The following is a 22,719-nucleotide window of genomic DNA, read 5'->3' as shown; positions in this document are numbered from 1 at the left end:
TTGGGTAGCTGCTCGATAAATATTTGTATAAAGAGCAGTGCATTAGCTTTCATGCAAAGCATTGCTCAGTCATTCATTCGAGACTCAGTTTCCTTTTCTATGGGCTGAGCATACGTTGGGTTCACATTTACCATTTTATTTAGCCACATCACATTGCAGTTTTTTGTCATCCCTACTGGACCATTACTTCCTAGAGGGCAAGGGATGTGACTATTCATCTTTATCACCAGAACTGCGTCTGACAAAAAGCAGGCTCTATTCCATAATGGTTGATCCAATTGCGTGAGATTTCTGTTTGTGTGATCTATCATTCTAGGTCAATGCTTCTTATCATGTGAGATACATATGTTGGGAAAAATGAACTAATGAATGGACTGATGAATATTTTGGCTGACTGTGAGTATAAGCCTGTGAAGTGCACCAACAGATGTTTGGAACAGAAAACAATTTCAAAAACATAGTTCTCAAAGTAACCTTGGGGATTGATTACAAGGATTGTTAGTACTATTATTGCCATAATCAATATTAATATGGACTATATTTTTGGGAAATTTTGGTCTGGGGAAGTGGCAGGAAACACTACTAATCAGTCACAGTGCAGTGACACAGGTCAGGAGTGAGGTGTGTCGTAAGTAAGTATTTGCTACCAAACATAGTTGAAGTACTGAAGCTTGCAAATAATTTACATTTAAAATGTATTTAGAATAGCCTCAAGGTTATCTCTGTGATAACATTACTCTCACTCTCTCCAATGCTGATATGCCTTTTAGAAGGAATGAAGTGCAGTATATCTAGTGTCAGAAGTAGTGTTTGGGGCTATGCCTTCCATGTGAGGCTTACATGTTGAGAATCATTGCCTAGGGTTATGGGTCACAAATAAAGTCATTTGATGGATCTTATACATTGTCCCTTCAATTTATACATGTCTTGTTTTTCTAGGTTTTAAAATACAAAGGCCTGATAACATTAACTCAGGGGCTGAGTAGAAAATATTTTCTGGAAAGAATAAGGCTAAAAAGGCTGTGGTTGCCACTTCCTCCTTTGCCTCCTTTGGGAATCTGGGGATTCCACAGCCATGTAAATGTGGCTCTATCTTTTCTCATTTTTCCTCATTGTAACAGCAACACATACTCCAGCCTTTTCCTTTGAGTACTATACAATAGTCCATCGAAGATTACACATAACAGATCATCACAACTGATATAATAATAATGAAAATGTTTGAAATATTAGGAGAATCACCAAAACGTGACACAGGGGCACCAAGTAAAGGCATGCTATTAGAAAATGACACAAACAGACTTGCTGAAAACGGAGGGTTGCCACAAATGCTCAGTTTCTAAAATATGCAATATCTGCAAACCACAATAAAGCAAGGTATCCCCATATGATGACACTTACTTCTGGCAGTAGGGATATATAGTGTCATCTAAGGCAATCACCTATGTACTGAATAGATGCAGCCTAAGATTTCCTTAACCTTGGAAAGGGTTTTACTGCTGCCTTACTTGAGCCAACCACGTCTATCCATACTTCCCTAATGTGGTCCTGATGTTTTTGCTTCAATCCATGTGAAGTCTCTATTTCTCACTTAAGGTCACTTCTTGGTGAATAATTAAGAAGTCTATCCTCCTAGTCCTAATTTTTACCTTTTCACTTTCCTTCTTTTTTCCTGCCCTCTTGACAATCATAGGCTGTGTTGCAGTCTGGAAACTTGACCCTTTTTTTTTTGTCCTTTAAAATCAATTCTTATCTACGAATTCTTACAGGTAGTTGGTATGGTGATATTCACATGGCCCCCATTTAAGGATTCACACTCAATTTTATGGGGTGCCATAGCCTGTACCCTTCATCTCTTTACCTCTCCTCAGATTGCTTTCTACTTTCTTTCCAAAATAGTGATAAAGTACCAGGAGAGCTTTTGAGGAAAGATAATTCTAAGGAATAAAAAGTTACCTTTGGTTTGTCTTCTGTGAGGGGAAGAAAAAACGTTAATAGTCTATAAGAAGAGTGGGCAAACTTTTTTTGTAAAGGGCCAGATAGCAGGTATTTAGGTTTTGTGGCTATGTGGTGTCAGTGGAAACGACTCAGCTGTGCTTCTAGAAAGTGTCCACAGATAATGCATAGACAAATGAGCAAGCCATGTACAGTAACTACTTACAGACACCAAAATTTAAATTTGATTTAATTTTTACTTGTAACAAAGCATTATTTTCCTTTCAATTTTTCCAATAATTTAAAGATGGGAAAAATAATCCTTTGCTTGTAGGCTGTACAAAAATAGGTATAGGCCAGATTTAAGGTTGCCAGATTTAGTAGTTTCTATTTGGGACATTTTTACTAAAAATTATTTGTTGTTTACCTGAAATTCAAGTTTAACTGGAAATTCTGTATTTTGTTTGGCAACCCTAGCTGGCTTTGATCTCTGAGCCACAGTTTGAAGACTCCTATTCTATAATTACTTAGTTCTTACAAAATATTTTTCTGGTTGCATTTGTCAGGGGAGGGGCTGGTGGGGATTTAAATCCACACATGCTTTGCCCATCTAGTTTTAAATTGTAATGGGATCATCTGCTTGAATGCAGTTCTCAGATGTGGAAGAATAATATTGAGATGTTCAGAAACCAGTTTGTTTTCAGAAGAGTCATTACAGTAGAGCTTAGGTTTGCAGCAAAGATGTATAAAGCTAGAGTGAAATAACCTCAGATGTTTATGTGAGAAATAACCTCTTTTATTTTTTTTTCTGAGTTTCTTTCTAAGAGTGTTTGTTTCAAAGGTGAATGAACAATTATATATTGATCTTTCTTTGTCCCAGGTAGTATAGTGACCAATTACTAAAATATCCATAGTGAAATATTTGTCCTAATGGTTTTCTCTATGGAATTCTTTAATATTCATACATTCAGTGAGTTTTTAGTGAGTTCCTACTCTGTGCTAAGCAAATTTTAAAAGCTTGCCATACAATAGTAAACAAAACAGATAGGGACCTTTTGTCCTCAGAATGTTTACATTGTAGTTGAGGGAAATAAACAAAAAGCAAATAAATAAGTAAAAGATTTACTCTCTCAGATATGAAAAGGGACATAGAGAAAAATGAAGCAAAGGAGCATAGGTATTGCCAGAAAGGGGAGGGACTTCCTTTTGACAGGTCAGTCCTGAGAAGGTTACAGTGGAGCAAAGACCTGAGGAAGCAAGGGAGGGAGTCCTGTGGCTCCCTGGGAGGAAAGCGTCTATGGCTGATGTGAAAGTCCTGAAGTTTGAGAAACAATAAGGAAGCCAGAGTGACTCAAAAGAATGAACAATGGGGAGCTAGTAGGATATGAGTTAGAGTGGTAATAAGGTGAAGGATATGGTGTAGAGATTGTGTGGGGCCTTGTAGCACTGGCTTTTACTTTGCTGAAATGAAGTGTCATTTTAGAGTTTTGAAAAGAGGGAGGACTTACTTTACCTAATTGCTTATGTTTTACTCAATTGCTCTGAATACCATGTACCTAGTGGACCACAGGGAGCAAGAATAGAAGCCGGAGAGCATCTAGGAGGCTACTGAGTAATCCAGGTGAGAGATAATGGTCCTTTTGGTAAACACAGTTGCAGCGGAGACACTGCGAAGTCACATTTTGGTCCATATAGAAAGCAGAAATGGTAGGTTTTGGTGATAGATTTGATGTTGGCTGTGAAAGCAAGAGAGGAGTCGAAGATAACTCCCAGATTTTTAAGGATGAAGCTGCTATTTACTGAGAAGGGGAAGATGGTGGGAGGAGAAGAGCTGAGAGTGAAAACCCGAAGTTCGAGTTAGGACAAGATATGTGTGAGATGAATGTTAGGACTTTAAATGGAGATGTCAAATGTGCAGCTGGACATATATGTATGGAATTTAGAGATGCTGTCTGGGCTCCAAATATAAATTTGGGAATCATCAGTTTACAGATGATGTTGACAGCCAAGTAATTGGATGAGATCATCAAGGGAGTGAGCATACCTAGAGGAAAAATGAAGCTCTAAGAGTCATCTTTTATATGAGCCACTGGAAATGGCTTGATAGCCTCTGTTTTCATCATAGTCACAAATACATTTAATATTAGGAGTATTCACAGTATGAAAACATCAAGTGCTTTATGGTAGTAAAGAATTTTCATTTGTAATGCTAAATATCCAGATGCATTCTTTTTCTGTAAACTAAATAAAAACCTTTAAACTTTCTTATTGGAATACCTAAACCAAAGGTGTAAAATTGACCAAATTCATCATTTGATTCTTTGTAAAGTCTAGAATTACATATATCTTTTGGTTTGGAAACTGCTGGTAGGTTAAAAAATTTAAGAGCAATGAAAAGTTTTTGATTAGTTAATTCCTTTCTACATATGTTTTGCAAAATACTTTTTAATGTTAACTTAGGAAAAAGATTTTGCGTGCATGCACACACACACACACACACACACACGTATATATACACACATATATTTTACTAAACATACATATGTGTGTTTCCATCTATATCTGCTTCTATCTGTGTGCCTATTTTTATGTATCTGTATTGATACATACTCTCAATTGTCTTAGTAAGGATCCCTGGGAGCAATTTCTCCAGTGCCTAGAACCTTCAAACCAAAACCAAAACCAAAACCAAACCACTTTGTAATGAGCTTTTTTTACCCTTGATGTATCAAACTGTTTCTGAAAGTAGTTAAAGCCTGTAGGCCTATTATATAAAACTGTCTGGGGTCTTTTCTTTTTTTTTTTTTTTCCAAACAGGACTTTGAATTTAGACCCCAATACTATCTTCAAATGTGAAAGCATCATTGACTTTTAAATTTGTGATATAAATGTCTTGGTGGATTATTTTTAACCTGAAACCCTGAATGTCTGACCATCAGTGATGAGTGGGCAGCCTGTCTCTTAAACACCAGGTCTCACTCAGTGTGTTGAAGCTGCCTGCTTCTTCTGGTTTTCATGGCCACTCCTAATAAGAATCTGTACAAGTTGGCAGGTCCCATGAGAAGGAGACAGCAGTAGCCTTCTTTTCTTGGACAGAATAGGCCACATGATACACATCTGTCCAGCCTGTTGCCATTGTACCCTCCGGGAAAAGCTGGCAAAAATACTGCACATCTTTAGGAGAATCAAGAAATGACTCAGCTTCCTTGAGGCCTCACAGCTCTGTTGGCACTTCTCCTACCTGACTACACGGACAGTAGATGCTGGATTCTGCCTGGAGAATGAGCATCCAGAATTATCGAAGTTTCTCAAAGCAAATTTTCTCTTTCTTTCCCACTGAGTTCAGAAGAACTCTTTTGAGTTTTGCTGAAAGGGTAGTAAAGACATCAGGTAGGTACTAGCGATAAGTAAGGTCAAGGAGAAGGTTTTCTTTTTTTAACATATAAATGCTTTTATGACAGGAATAATTCAGTAGAGAGGAAAAAATGGTAATTTAAGACAAAGAATTGATGGAATTATGTTTTTGATTGGTGAGAGGAGACAAGATCTAGTGTACAAGTATAAGGTTTAGTTTTTGATAGGAACATTGGATAATTCAGCAATGATGATAGGCAGAAAGGCAAAGATGTTTGCCAATGCAGGCATGTGGGTGGATGTGTTGGTGGGAGTATGTGGAAGTTGTTTTCTTACTGCTTCCATTTTTCTTTCGTTGTTTTTTCAGTGAAATAGGAAGAGAGGTTTTCAGCTGAGTAAAATGGTGGGAAAAGAGGTGTTGGGAACTTGAGTAGAGAGAAGGTATAAAACGGCAAACTAATGAGTGGAAGACTGTATGAACTGGAGACATGTAGTGTGAATGATGGACCAACTTGAAGTTAATGGCCAAGTATTTAAAGCAAGACCAGTCATCCTAGCTTGTATTTTTCTCTATCATGCTGCATGGGGGCAGGTTTAAAGTAGGCAGAAATTTGGATTTAAATAGGATTATCATTATGCAAAGCAAGCATAACCAAGTTTTAGAGGAGCAAGGGATTTGATTGCTATTGATAATGGAATTTAAATTAGGTAAGGGCTGGACATGATGGCTTATGTCTGTAAATACTGGCATCTTGGGAAGCCAACGCAGGAGAATTGCTTGAGCCTAGGAGTTTGAGACCAGCCTGGGGAATAAGGTGAGACCCTATCTCCACACAAAAATAAAAAAAGTAACCAGGCTTAGTGGCATGCACACACCTGTAGTCCCAGCTACTTAGAAGGCTGATATGGGAGGATGGCTTGAGCCCAGGAGGTCAAGGTTGCAGTTAGCTGTGATCATGACACTGCACTCTAGCCTGGGTGATACAGCAAGATCCTGACTCAAGAAAGTAAAACATAAATAAATTGGGCAAGGAGAGGAATGTGGGCATGAGGGTGACAAATAGTGAAAATATGATAGGATCAATGGTTTGCAGAACCAGTGTGATGTTAGAATTGTCGTAGACGTGTTGGTGGGGGTATAATACAGAGAGAATGAGATGAAACGATAGGAAGTGATGACAGACAGCGGGGTACATATAACTGACACTAAGGAGAAGATATAGTTGTTAATAGTCACAAGGTCTAAGGTAATGACCATGGAGAGAGTGGCTAGGTTGGGTAGAGAAAATAACGGGGATTCCCAGGGTTTTGGTGATAGGAACAATAAAGAGTTGTGGGTGATATAAATGGATGACAGAGATTCAAAATGAGAAGTTTTCAGAAATGAGAGAGGATTGGAAAATGGCGTCAAAGTAGCAATAAGGAGCAAGGTGGACGTGTTCTCTAATTCTAGGCCTACAGGTATGAGAATCATGAAAGACAAGATAAAATACACTACAGAGGACTGCAGGAGTGACCGTTTCTTCAGTGGGAAGCCAGGTTTCCCTTAAAGCAAGGAGAAGAGCATTCAGATAACAGGGGATTTTGTTGATGGCTGAGTTTCAGAGGACAGAGTGGAAGGATTTTCAGAGCTTGAGGAGGGGTAAGAAAAGAGGATGGAAAAGGTTCAGAGTCCAATAGGGACTGTGGGAGTTGAGAGTCATCTTGGGAGCTGGGGGCAACCTGTCACGGAGAGGGATAAAGGGCAAGATGAGAGGAGTCCTGGTGGTCAGAGCAAGATGGCGGCAGTGAGACACTGAGTGTTGCAGAAACAGAAGGCTCTAGCAGAGGGGTGGGCTCTCTCAGGTCCTCACTGCCAGTAACCAGTGAGATCCAATGCCAGCCGGAGTTGCTTGGCTCCAGAGTAATTGCCCTTTCCTATACACCCTTTCTATACAAAGTGGAATCTGCCATGTGCTGGTAGTATCATCTGAGAATGCATTAGGAAGGCAGAATCTCAGGTCCCACCCAAGACCTACTGACTCTGAATCTGCATTTTAACACCGTCTGCAGGAGCTTTTTGAGCATGGGAGAGTTTGAGAAACATTGCTGTAGACGGCATGTTTTTTAACCTCTTAAAAATTATTTTTTCTGTGTCCAGTCAATAAGACTCCATGCAATAAAAAAGTAGAACTTTTTTGTAACGAAGATTTTCTGAAGTTTTCAAGACTTTACAGAAAGTTCTAAAATAAGAGTGTGCAAAAATTGAAGGCAGATGAGTATGAGACAGCGAAAAAAATGCTTGTCATATTTAATTATCTGGCTGATGACTGATTGAATAAAGTTAGTTATTTTCCAGAGTCTTAGGGCTATGTGAGGAGAAACCACTCACACATTTGAGGTTAAATTCTTCCTACTTGGATTATGGTATTGCCACCAGTCTGATTTGCAAAGCGAACTAGAACTATCCGGAAAAGGAAAGAGGAGGCGTAAAATGAGTGTTGATTTTCTCCAGCTATTACTAACCTAAGCTCAGGTGCTTGTACCACTGAAAGGAATTACTTGTATTTATCCTTATGGATAAGTTGCTACCAATAAATTATGAAAGGAAAAAAATAACTATGTGAGTTAATTGACTGAAAAACAAATGTCAGTAAAAGTAAACAGAATGGATTCCGCTAAACCTATTTGCAAAAATGTCAGAGGAGTTGAGTTGTTTTCCCTCATAATATTTGTGCTGGTATAAAGGGACTGCAGTTTAATTAAATTTCTCCATAGAGACTGAGTATTCTACTAGATGTCATTTTGAGATTTTGCTAAAGGAAGGACTGCATTCTGATTAAGTAATGCAACATCTTGCCCTAAGCAGTAGAGTGGAGACAATTAACATACCTCTTCCCCAAACCTCCTATAGTGGCAGAAAATGAGAAATATCTGCCACTGAACCAGGACTCTCTGGAAGCTGGATTTAGTCTTGCTTTGGCCACTAACCACTGTGTGACCTTAAGCAAGTCCTTTGGGACATCCAGCATTAGGGTGTTAGAGACGCTGCTTTGCCCTGTGCTGTACATTCAATAAGCAGCTCTCAAAGTCTTCCAGCTCTGAAAACCTCTAATTCTGGAGTATTCTGTTATGGGTTACACAAGTAGACAGTCAGTGAAATTTAGCAAAATTAGGAAATGTGGGAATTTTGAAAACTAATAGATAAATCTCAGGGCTGGAGTCATCAGGTAACTGCATATTATTGTGGAAACATAAATTTTAAAAAGTAAACTGTAAATTTAAAGAAAATTCACATTTAAAAATCTTCAGCCTTTTAAAATTTTAAATATTTAATTATTAGGTTTATAATGCAAGTAGTTCTGATCTTTCTTGATTTTGTCTGTTTCCTATCTATTTGAGAATGAGAGACAAAAGGATAAGCATGTTATGTAGGTCTTGTGATTTTCTTTTTCAGGGGTCCTAAGACTTTGGGTAACATGTTGAATGTAATTAATTATTTACTGCTTTTTCTTTTTTCTTGAGATGAAGTCTTGCTCTGTTGCTCAGGCTGGAGTGCAATGGTGCCATCTCAGCTCACTGCAACCTTCGCCTCCCAGGTTCAAGCAATTCTTCTGCCTCAGCCTCCCAAGTAGCTGGGAGTACAGGCATATGCCACCATGTCTGACTAATTTTTGTATTCTTAGTAGAGATGGGGTTTCACCATGTTGGCCTGGCTGGTCCCAAACTCCTGACCTCTAGTGATCTGCCTGGCTGATTCAGCCTCCCGAAGTGCTGGGATTACAGGTATGAGCCACCATGCCTAGCCTACTTACTTGCTACTTTTTACCTAAGATATCAATTTCAGATAGTCATAGAACTGGAGGGAACAGCAGGCATCTAGATGTTCAGAAACATTATTTTTAAAGAAATTTCTATATTGCTAATATATCAAAGAAAAGTTAAGGCAATTTTTATTCTTTCTTGTGTTCTACATGTTACGTAGAAGAAAATTTGAATAGACTTGTGCATGAAGAATTATAAGCTGTTGTTTGTCAATAAAATAATGAAGAAATCCTCCCAGGGAAGTAATAATCAAAGTGGTCTTTCCTAAGCAAATATAAAATTGCCTTTTCTTAGAAATAAGTTAGAAGCAGAAGAGTCTCTGTTTATTAAGAATCTCTATGGTATGTCCATTCAGCATCCATGCCACAAGCTAAACAGTTGGGTTTGTGATATTCAGAAAACAAGGACATCAAGAACAGAAGTGCAAAGAAAAGAATGTCTGAACTTTAAAGACTTCTTAGCTTTCAGGATTGCCAATGGGTCTTCTAAAACTCCATCAAGCTGCATAATATTTGTGCTGAAAACAATCATGATGTTTGCACCTATGCTCATTTATTTACTAAATTTATGAAACACTGGAGCACAACTAAAAACAAAGGAAGCAATTGAATACAAAAGGAACATGTATTTATTGATTGAGTTTGGTAAATCCAACTTTGCTAAGCTCACATCGTTTTTTTTTTTTTTTTTTTTTTTTTTTTCCCTAAGATGGCATACTAATTTAGCTTCCACTGCTCTGAGGCATAATGGACCTTAGATGTAAGTGGGCTAGAGCTGTAGATTAATCATGTAATAAATGAAAACTATCCTAACTGTCCAAATATGGTGCCTGTAACTAGGAGAAGTGATAAACTGTTTGGCCACACAGCTGAATAACTCTGGTTCCTTGGGTGTTTGTGTGTTGTTTTTCTTTTATCTCTGCAGGAACCCTTATGTGAGGCCAAAATCAATTATTCCTAAAAAGTAGCTTACTTCTGGGGGTAGATGCTACTCTTAGAGTGAAACATATCTAAATCTTTTCATTTCTGACTCAGACTGGGGTGAAGATGGAAGGCATATCAAAGAGTTTGGAAATTTTGGCCAGCTGCTGAAACTAAATTTATTGAGTGTTACCTAATTAATTGACTGTTATGTTATTAAGATACTATCATATTAACAACTTTGTACCTATTTCTGCCCTTTTGTCTCCTTTTGTTTTACCTACTGATAATTTATAAATACATGAACATATTTTGACCTGGAATAAAAATTTAGCAAAGGAGTAGACTGATAAGGCTATGTCACTGAGGAGGGGTGGAAACTATGAAATGCATTGGAACAATAGTAGGAAATCTTTCTTTGTAGGCAGTTGTTGACTTATAGGAAAACTATTTTGAAGACTTATATATTAAAAAAAGAAAAACTACAATTTTTTTTTAATTTTAGAGAGAAGAATTTTAAATTTCCACATAGTTGCTTTTAAGAGTAAGACCAGAAAAGAGGGAGTTTTGGGGAGAAGCGAGATAGTGGGAGAAGCTCAGGGGAATGTGGCAGGCCAGATATCCCCCAAGGAATTCTTGGAGTTTCTCCTATCTGTAAAGAAATGGCTAAAGTCCACACTAAGAAATAAGGAAAGAGAGAACGATCAAATAGACACAATAAAAAATGATCAAGGGGATAACACCACTGATCCCACAGAAATACAAACTAATGTCAGAGAATTCTAAAACACCTCTACACAGATAACTAGAAAATCTAGAAGAAATGGATAAATTCTTGGACACATACACCCATACACCTTCCTAAGACTAAACCAGGAACAAACCTGAATAGACCAACAACAAGTTCTAAAGTTGAGGCAGTAATTAATAGCATGCCAAAAAAAGAAGCCAAGAACCAGATGGATTCACAGCTGAATTATAAAAGAGGTACAAAGAGGAGCTGGTACCATTCCTTCTGAAACTGTTCCGAACAGAAGAAAAAGAGGGACTCCTCCCTAACTCTTTTATGAAGCCAGCATCATCCTGATAAAAACAAAAACAAAAAAACCTGGCAGAGACACAATAAAAAAAGAAAATTTCAGACCAATATCTCTGATGAACATTGATGCAAAAATCCTCAATGAAATACTGGCAAACCAAGTCCAGCAGCATATCAAAAAGTTTATCCACTACGATCACATTGGTTTCATCCCTGGAATACAAGGCTGGTTCTACATATGCAAATCAATAAATTAAATCCATCACATAAACAGAACCAATGACAAAAACCACGATTATCTCAATAGATGCAGAAAAGGCCTTCAATAAAATTCAGCACCCCTTCATGCTAAAAACTCTCAATAACTATGTATTGGTGGAACACATCTCAAAATAATAAGAGCTATTTGTGACAAACCCACAGCCAATATTATACTGAATGGGCAAAAGCTGGAAGCATTCCCTTTGAAAACTGGCACAAGACAAGGATGCTCTCTCTCAACATTCCTATTCAACATAGTATTGGAAGTTCTAGCCAAGGCAATCTGGCAAGAGAAAGAAATAATGAGTATTCAAATAGGAAGAGAAGAACTCAAATTGTCTCTATTTGCAGATGACATGATTGTATATTTAGAAAACTCCATCATCTCAGCCCCGAATCTCCTAAAGCTCATAAGCAACTTCAGCAAAGTCTCAGGATACGAAATCAATGTGCAAAAATCACAAGCATTCCTATACACCAATAATAGGCAGAGAGCCAAATCATGAGTGAAGTGCCATTCACAATTGCTACAAAGAGAACAAAATATTTAGGAGTACAACTAACAAAGGACATGAAGGACTTCTTCAAGAAGAACTACAAACCACTGCTCAAAGAAATAAGAGGACACAAACAAATGGAAAAACATTTCATGCTCATGGATAGGCAGAATCAATGCTGTGAAAATGGTTATGCTACCCAAAGTAATTTATAGATTCAATGCTATCCCCATCAAACTACCACTCACTTTATTCACAGAATTAGAAAAAACTACTTTACATTTCATATGGAACCAAAAAAGAGCCTGCATAACCAAGACAATCCTAAGCAAAAAGCATAAAGTTGGAGGCATCATGCTACCTGACTTCAAACTATGCTATAAGGCTACAGTAACCTAAACAGCATAGTACTGCTACCAAAACAGATATATAGACCAATGGAATATAACAGAGGTCTCAGAAATAATGCCACACATCTACAACTATCTGATTTTTGACAAATCTGACAAAAACAAGCAATTGGGAAAGGATTACCCATTTAATAAATGGTGTTGGGAAAACTGGCTAGCCATATGTAGAAAACTGAAACTGGACCCCTTAATTATACCTTATGCAAAAATTAACTCAAGATGGATTAAAGACTTAAATATAAGACCTAAAACCATAAAAACCCTAGAAGAAAACCTAGGCAATACCATTCAGGATGTAGACATGACTAAAACACCAAAGCAATGGCAACAAAAGCCAAAATAGGCAAATGGGATCTAATTAAACTAAAGAGCTTCTGCACAGGAAAATAAACTATCATCAGAGTGAACAGGCAACCTACAGAATGAGAGAAAATTTTTGCAATCTATCCATCTGACAAAGGGCTAATATCCGGAATCTACAAAAAACTTAAACAAATTTACAAGAAAAAACCAACCCCATGAAAAAGTGGGTGAAGGATATGAACAGACACTTTTCAAAAGAAGACATTTATGTAGCCAAGAAACATATGAAAAAAAAAATCTCATTATCAGTGGTCATTAGAGAAAAGCAAATCATAACCACATTGAGATACCATCTCATGCCAGTTAGAATGTCAGTCATTAAAAAGTCAGGAAACAACAGATGCTGGAGAGGATGTGGGGAAATAGGAATGCTTTTACAATGTTGGTGGAAGTGTAAATTAGTTCAACCATTGTGGAAGACAGTGTGGCGATTCCTCAAGGATCTAGAACCAGAAATACTGTTTGACCTAGCAATCCCATTACTGCATATATACCCCCAAAATTATAAATCATTTTGCTATAAAGACATATGCATATATTTTTATTGTATCACTATGCACAATAGCAAAGACTTGGAACAAACCCAAATGCCATCAATGATAGGCTGAATAAAAAAAATATGGCATACAGTATATACACCATGGAATACTATGCAGCCATAAAAAAGGATGAGTTCATGTCTTTTGCAAGGACATAGATGAAGCTGGAAGCCATCATTCTCTGCACACTAACACAGGAACAGAAAACCAAACACTGCATGTTCTCACTCCTAAGTTGGAGCTGAACAATGAGAACGCATGGACACAGGGAGGGGAACATCACACACTGGGGCCTATTGAGAAGTGGGGGCTAGGGGAGGGATAGCATTAGGAGAATGCAATATAGATGATGGGTTGATGGGTCCAGCAAACCACTGTGGCACGTATATACCTATGTAACAAACCTGCACGTTCTGCAAATGTACCCCAGAACTTCAAGTATAATAAAAAAAAATGAATTAAAAAAATCAAAGGAATTAGGGAAAAAAGAGAGAAAAAAAGAAATGGTTATAGTCTTAAAGTTTTATTTTGAAAGAAGGCAACTATCTTTACCCATACTTATTTCTTTATTCATTTGACACATGTCAAGCTGGTCACTAGATGAGGAATTAAGGATATAATGATGAAATAGGCATATGATTTGTTTTTAGAAAACTTACAGGAGTTGATGATGCAGCAACAGTATGAAAACTTTTGACATGGGAGAAAAATAGACCTTATTTAAGGCAATGTTTCTCATTCTTTATCTAATTATGATATAAGAGAATGATAATGTTTGAAATGCATGCTGGAATAATCTGCAGGGAATTTATGATGATAATAATAAAATACAGAGTAGAATAGAAGAAAATCAATATTTAGTTGGCATAAAATTTAAATATTTAATTTGCATAAATATTTGGATAAAATTCTTTAAGAAATTTTAGTGAGATTTAAAAATTATGATCTCTTCAAATTCTTAGTAATGATAACTGATGAGAAATTATTTGCATAAATAGGATATTTAAAATGTATTTTTACCATTTAAAAAATTAAAACAGTTGAAAGTATTACCTAAGAATTTAAAAGTTTTAATTTTCTTTTAGTGACAGACGTAATATCAAAATATCCTGTGATTTTGTAAACAGATGTAAAATGTAATTAGAATTTTTCATATCAAATATTTAAAATAACGAAAATGTAATCTGTGGAAATGCATATGTAATTGCACGAGTCACCCTGTTACTTCCACACTACTAAAGGGCATATAACAATCATCAAAGGGAAGTATCCAACAAATGTGAAGGTTAGGGGCCACAGCCTCTCTCTGAGCATACCAGCCAGCCCTTTGCAGTTGTACCTTGAGCTATATATGCTATACTCTACGGGCACCTGGAACAGGAATGCTCCCAGTAGCTCTTTGGGCTTCCGCCTATGATGGGCAGTAGTGTGCTTTGTTACTGGCCATTAAGTAGTTGTTCTGATAATATGGTATACTTGGTTGTATGTAATATGTCCATCATAGAACAGCAAATGGCTGGATGTCCCTCTTGGTTTTTGCTGCCCACGGGGACCGTGGAACATACTATCAATCTTTACTCTGCTGGAGCAGCCCTTTGAAGGGACTAGATAAATCTGCTCATGCCTCGAGGTAATTGGCCTAGGTACTCTGGACACTCCAGACTCTCTGCTGATCAAAGAGTTGATGGGAGTGACAGGGTCACAGCATGTCCATGACCCATTTTCAGCACATTGGTTGGGTACTTGCAGCCAAATGAATTCTTTATTGTTATAGGAAGTGATCTTAAAAAAAAAAAAAGAAGAAAATATTGCACCATGAAATTGAAATTTAAGCAACCTCTCTGGTAATTTGGAATTATATGAAAATTTGTGTTTTTACAAAATAAAAATTATATTACATCAAATTCTTCCAAAGTTTCATAGATTTTTCAGTGATTTAAGAACTCATGCTTAACCTGAATTACCTGCACATGTACCTTAGAACTAAAATAAAAGAAAATAAAGAACTCATGCTTTTTGAAAAGAGACAGAATTAAAGTCTATCTTTGCTTTTTTTCTTGGTGACTTTAGTGTTTTTAGTGTAAATTCAGCAAACTGTTCTCAGTGCTGGGTGAATTGTCACTTTACAGAGGCCCACCAGTTAGGCCAGTCTCTGTCCCTTTACAAAGACAATTACAAAGCAGGTATCATCTGACATCCACCCAAAGGAAACTGAGAAAGACGTGGGCACCTCACCCTCGACTGAGTGCATCTAGGTTGTCAGTATTTAGTAATCCACTTTCAGAAGCTAGGTGGATTAGTCAGGGTTCTCCAGAGAAACAGAACCAATAGGTTGTATATGCATAAAACATGCATATATATATACACATACATATCTATATACCTACACAAAGATTTTTACATATATGAATATGTATACATATCTATGTAGATATCTATCTGTATTGAAATAAATATTTATTTTAGGGAGTTAGCTTATGTGACTTTGGAAGCTGTCCAGTCCAACGTCTATAAAGTAGGTGAGCAAGCCAGAAGCTCAGGGAAAAGTTGATAATGCAGTTTGAGTCCAAAGGCAGTCTACGGACAGAGTTCCCTTTTTCTCAGGGAATGTTAGTTTTTTTTCTGAAAACCTTCAGCTGATTGGATGAGGCCCACTACCTTATGGAGGGTAATTTGCTTTACTCAAAGTCAGCTGATTTAAAGTGCTTCACAGCCATATCCAGATGTGTTTGATCAAGTATGTGGGTGCTCTGGCGTAGCCAAGTCGACACGTAAAAATAACCCTAACACTAGACCACGTACTAACTCCTTCCTTTAAGTAGTTACTAACTTAAGTGAGCCATGCAGACAAGGCCCAGGTTTAATCCAAAACCTCAATAGCTTTCTCCTAAATATGAACAACTAGATCTTACATTTCCCAGGGGAGACAAGCAAGGTTTAGTTTTACCTCATATCCTCCTTATTACTGTTAACAGTAGACACTCTCCTTACTTCATCCAGGAAGTCACTTTCCTAAAAGTCTTCACAGGGTTCTTGGTTGCCCACCAGGATTTAATAACATGATTTTGTAGCTTTTCTAAAGATGTGATGAGTCAAAATAGAATGAAATTTTATATTTTAGCTCAGCAGCTAGAGAGAAATAATTTGGCATGGCAATCAAAATTTAACAATGGCCTTTAGGGGTATTATGCAATGATTTAGCCTTGGTTGAGCTCCGGTAGCCTCTCAAAACTGGTTTACTTGTGTACAAAGTTGGAATTTGGTCATGTTTTCATGATTATGCAACAACTTAGCTAGTTAGATGAGAAACATCCCCCTTCCAGTTAAAGAAATCAGGGCCACCACATGGATATTGCATTCAGATATTAGTTGAATAGCAGATGTTAAATGTGAAGAATAAAATAGGTAACATTTGTTAAATGCTTAACACATGCCACACTTAGTTCCAAGTGTCTTATATGAATCAGGTATTTTAATTCTTACAGAACACTAGTAGTAGGATCCAGTGATCTCCCTTATATGAATGGGGCATCTGGAGCAGAGGAAAGCCCTGTAGATCTCTTAAGGCCCTATAGCTAGTTAGTGACAGAGCAAGGACCGACGTCTAAGGAGCTTGGCCTTAGAGTCCACTCCTAACCACAACACTGTCCTGGGTGCTGAATAAAAGAAGCGCATTACAGTATGCTCAGAGCAGAGCTCTCAGACTGGCAGGACTGGAGCCATGGAGCCATGGCACTGGGGGGTAAACAGTGGCTGACATTAAAAAAAAAAGAGTATATTGGAATGAACAAGTCCCTGAAGGGATCTATTAAAAGTAATTGCACTAGAAATGAACACTGATCAAATTTGTACACATAGAACTGGTTTATGGTCCTCACATTGAAAAACCAGCTTTTTAGTGTTTTCACATGGTCTGAAAAGAACTGAAGTACAGAGAAGAGGTTAAAAAAACCAAAATGGGCAGTGCAAACAGACAAGGGAACCTGAATGCACCAGAATAGAGGCCACATTTTTGCTGAGAATTTTCACCCATTGTTAGGGAGGAGCTAATTTGAAATCCATGTTTGAGCCTTACTGTACATGTAGTTTAGTTTTGGTATAAAAATATAATTATACCCAAGTTATCTATGTAATTGTATATAATTATACATAGATCTCATTCAGTACTATAGTTGGAGCGATTACTCAATAGTTCCCTTTAATTTTATTTTTTTGAAACCTGAATTAAAGAATAGTTTGAGCTATTGTGCCTTGAGCTGCTCATCTGGATTGGGCAGACCCTGCCCATGGTCAAGATGCAGATGCTGACTGTGGTTTGCTTGCCAAGCTTCACCTTTCTTGTGATAACATCTGAGTGTGCTGCCTGAAGTTGGTGTTCTGCACAGAAATTTCACTGTGGTTGGCTTCCCTCTGATTAATGCAGTTAGTGGCCTTCCACAGGCCTAGCTCATGGACATTGTGTCTCCCTCTGTTTTGATACAAATATAAATTTGGGTGCTCTTGAAAAAGAATCCTGATATCTGAAGTATGAGGAGGGGTGATTAGAAGGAGGAGCAACAGCATGAGCTGTTGAGCTGTTTAAATACATGTGCAGAAAAGATTAAAAAAAGAAAACTTATCTGCAATACCAATTATGTGGAAGTCTTCAGAATGATTTAGACACTTTGGAGTGATCAGGCCATCACGAGCTTGGCTGTGGTTATAAGATGCTCACTCTTTTTTTTTTTTTTTAACATTCCTGGCTGAAGTTCAAAATTTAGAGAGGTGGCAGGCTGAAGCCCCATGCAGCTGTCAGCATCTCTGTGGGCATCTGAGACGGCACGGGGCCCACACATGTTCATGAGTCAGGTACAGGCCCTCCTTTTCACGCAAGGCTCTGGATAAAATGTGAGCAAGGCCGGCCTTGAGACTGCAGCAAGAGGCTGTGTGGAGGGAGTGGCTTGACTTCCACCTAGCGGCAATTGCAAATGGGGCAGCCACTCTTTCCAAGTTAGAAACATTTAACACTGACAACCTGTCCAAATATGGGGCTCAGAACTTCCCTAACTCTTTCTTTTGGGAATAGGCCAATTCTGACTTCTACCAAATCAAACCAAACAAAAGATAAGAAAACCAAACCAAACCAAATCTTTTTGGGTGCACCTTCAGAGAGAAAATTTTAATTTCAAAGGAATTATCTTTTATATATAGGTATAGATAGATTCAAAAGTTATAAGCTGTGGTTAAATGTCCTTAAGCAATGGAAAAATAAAAACTTTAATAGTAAAGTTAATTTAAATTAATTTTAAAGGATAAAACTTCAGGGTTTTCAATAATTAGGAAAAAGAAATTACATGGCTAAATATATCTCTGCTCTCAAAATACTGTTTTATTTAACAGAGTGCAATAATGCTAACTCTAGTTTTTCTCCCCCATTTTTAAAACACTTGCATTCATGTACTTGCTACTTCACTTTGAAAAGTAAGAAAATTAGAGTATTGATTTATGAAAATTCTTCCCTATCTTTCATTATTTTTTTTCCAGGGAATTAATATGTAAAATATACTGTTTTGCAATAATTAATGACAATTCAGAATATTTTTATTTCATAGACTTTTTTGCAACATTCTTTTTTCTGATGTAGAAAGGCCATCTTTTATTCTTTCTTTTGCTCCTTTCTTAGCAACCAGTTTAATATCTCAAAGCTTGGCTTCTGTTATATAATTTAATTGTCTAATTCTTAATACAATAATCCAGTATGGCATTAAAATACAATAACACTATTAATGTTGATTACATTTTGTATGTTGAAAATTCTGTTTTGTTATTGTTATCAATAAAAATTCTATAAAATAAAAAGTATTTCTAGTATAATGTGTATTATAAGCATAAGAATATAGACTACAAAAATTAAATTCAAAAATTTGGAATATATGTCACTATGATTGGGTAAGCAGAGTGTATGTTTTTTTTTAAAGCGATGTTTTAAAGGCAGAGAAGCAGGATTGAAGATCAACTTTGGGTCAGACAGATAGGTCTTGGGCAGATCATGCAGCAACTAAGCTTTGGCTTTGTCATCTAGAAAATAGATATAATAGAATACATATACAAAGTCGTTGTCATGACTAATGTTTGTAAAGCGCATAGTATAATTTTGAGAAAATAGCACTCAAAAAGGGTAATAGCAAATATATATTATACCTACTACATATCCGCAAAAATTAAAAACAAAAAACAATTTAAAAAGGATGGCAGCTTTTGTCATGATGTTATAATAGTATTATCTTCTTTTAATATTTACTTCTCAGATAACCAATAATTGAGTTTAATGCCAAAGAGGAGCATGTTGTCTATAAGTAGTAGTATAATAAGCATTTAATAGATTTAGATTTGTGTTCAGAGACTCCTATGTAGTTATGGTTTTAGACACCAAAAGACTATGACTTTTCTATTTTGTGTTTTTCTTTTCTTGCTTCTTTACTTTGGAATTTTGCTCATAAGAAAGGTGAATTTTTCTCAAGAGGAGTAAAGAAATGTTTATAATATGTTTGAATGTGTACCCAAAGTTCATGTGTTGGGAACTTAATCAACAGTGTTGAGAGGTGGAGCCTTTAAGAGATGATCAGGTCATAAATGCTCTCCCTTGTGAATGCATTGGAATGGATTAGTTATCTCGGGAGGGGGATCCTGACAAAAGGATGAATTTGGCCGACTTCTCCTTCCTCCCCCCCCTTTATCTTTCTCTCTTTCTCTCACACACAGATTCCATTGCCTTTCTGTCTTTCACCATAAGATAATAGAAAAAGAAGACCCTTGCCAGATGTGGCCCCTTGACCTTGGACTTCCCAGCCTCCGGAAATATAAGAAATAAATTTCTTTTCTTTATAAATTACCCAGTCTGTGGTATTCCGATATAGGTGCCTGGAACAGACTAAGGCAATATGCATGAACCAAATTCTATTATTTTACTCTGGTCAGGTGTGAATATTTTCTATGAAATAATAATGCCAGATCAAGTAGCTGAACATTGTATAACTGATTAAATATTTAAAATTCGTCTATATAGTATACAAAAATCATTTATTGTTTCATTATCCATTATGAAAAAATATTTTCTTCCCTCAATTTAAATATCCAGCAAGTTTTTTATTAAGAAAGAATATTTTAGAAAAGTGAAATTACAGTTTATATAATTTCCACTGAAAAGACTTATTTTCTTCCTCTTTTTACTGTCTTATCATTTTTTATATGTCTTAGTTTATTTAAATGCCCATTGAATGGGAAAAACAAACTTTTAAAAATATACTCACACTCAACACAGAACATTTCTGTGATCAAAAGTGTGGATTTCCCCCCTGATAGACCAGACATTTCTCCAATTCTCTGCAGTCACCAACTTGATGTCCAACAACTTAATTCAATCCTGACACTATCTACCCAGAGGTAGCATCAGGTGCTGCAGGTTAAGGGCTCAGTCACACAAGACTGCCTCCCGCTTCAGAGGACATTTGAAGTCTAAATTGTTACCTGCACTTTTGATGGAAGAGCTACAAATTGAAGGTTCTTTTGACTCCTTTCTGAAGTTCAGCCATTTGCTAGAATGGTTTACAGAGCTCAGGACACAGCAGTTTACATTACCAGCTTATTATAAATAATCCAACTCAGGAACAGCCAGATGGGAGAGATGCATAGGGCAAGAAATGGGAGAAGGAGCTTGGAGCTTCCATGCCCTCTCCAGGCACAACCCTATCCTGCACCTCCATGTGTGGACACTCTTCAAATCTGTCCCTTTGGGTGTTTATGGAGGCCTCATCACATAGGCATGATTGATTAAATCATTAGGCATTGGTGATTAAGTCAATCTCTTGTCACTCTCCATTCCATCAAGGTTGGAGGCCGGGGCTGAATGTTCCAACCCTCTAATCCCATGGTTGGCTCCTCTGGTTATCAGGCTCCCATCTTTAGATACTTAAGTCCCCTCATGAACATAAACTCAGGTGTGGTTGAAGAAGTCTTCTATGAAAAAGAAAAGATGGCCTTTTCAGTTTCATTACTGTTATCATTTAGAAATTGAAAGGATTTTAGGAGCTCTAGCCAGGAATCATGTATATTTCTTGTTATATCATAATATCACACCCATAGTATTAAATCTGGTCAGCTTTGGCTCAAGTGGGTTCCATAAATTTGAAAAGGATTTTGGCTGCTGAAGAAGGAGTTTCAGAAGACGATGCAGAAATCACAGCAACTCGATTCTACTGGTTCAAACAAATACATTTACTTAGTGTTTTCAGACTACATAAAAGACAATATTTACTTATTCTCTGTTTTAGTTTATTTCCCATGAATTCACAGCAGAACCGCCACTTAAAGTGCAGAGTTATTCAGAGAGCTCTGTTCCAGTAGGTGGTGTGCTGTTGGGGTGCTCCTGTCACTCCCCACCTCCCTCCTTTGTCACGAGTCTGAAGTACCGCTCATATAGTACCTCCACTGCGCATGTGCTGGAAGGTGGAGGCCCAGAAATTGGTTGATGTCTCAATTAAGAAAGGGCTATGGGGTTCTGTCTGCTATTTAACTCTAGGCTGAAATAATTTCAGCTACTTCAATGATTTCAATGTCAGCAGACACTGAATCAACCACATCTTGAAGCTATTATATATAGATATAGATACAGAGATTGGTTTTAGCAAGAGCAAACTGTGATTTAAACACAGTAAAGGAAAATTCTCTGGAGTTCTAGAAAGTAACATATAAGGGTTAAAAAAAAAGTTATGCAAGTGGCTAAGTCTTTCACTTTTATATTTTGTGTTTTGCTTGTGTTAGAGCCTATTTCTAAAATATTACAGGGAAGTATTTACATATTTATGTATTTATTATAATGGATATATATATCTCCTTTCATCCATATTTACATAATCTATATCTGTCTATGTATATGATATGTATATGTGTATATGTATGCACACTCTATTTTACTGGCTTTATAGGTTTAACATGAGTCTCCTTGGGCTGAATTTATGCTATTGATGATAAGAAACAAATGAACAATTTGGTTGGCTTAATTTTAAGTCTTTTTTTTTTTTCCAGCAACAAACAAAGGTACTCTAAATTATTTCTTTAAGTTTAGTTTTATAGTATTGATAAAAGTATAAATCAGGTCAATTCCTTCCATTATAGAAGTTATATTTTACGTGTAAATCTTGAGCAAACACTAATTCTTTCTAGATAAGTGAAATGAGAACATTTTGTTGTTTTTTAATAAACCACACCAAATTCTATAAAAATTCCTCATATAGCTTAACAGCTCAGCATAAGAAAAATATATTTTTTTCTTTCTAAGTGACATATGGTTTGATACATTCCACTTTCTAGAGAGTCTGCTTATGACTATAGTTTTCTTTAGGCAAACAACAATGGCAGAGAATAAGAATAGAAAACATCCACATTTGGTTAGCAAACAATAAGCCCTTGGTGTCCTCCTTTTTCTATACCCCCTTTTCTGATTAAAATGAATTTAAGTAAAACTAACTTTTATTGATAAAAATATATCATCTACTGTGCAAAAAGTGTTAGATCCCTCCACCCAGGTCTGCGAAGGTCACTTCTAGAGGATTGTATTCA

Source organism: Saimiri boliviensis, chromosome 3 (genome assembly GCF_048565385.1).
Source record: "Saimiri boliviensis isolate mSaiBol1 chromosome 3, mSaiBol1.pri, whole genome shotgun sequence".
Lineage (NCBI taxonomy): Eukaryota > Metazoa > Chordata > Mammalia > Primates > Cebidae > Saimiri > Saimiri boliviensis.
Note: the sequence above shows the minus strand (reverse complement) of the source record.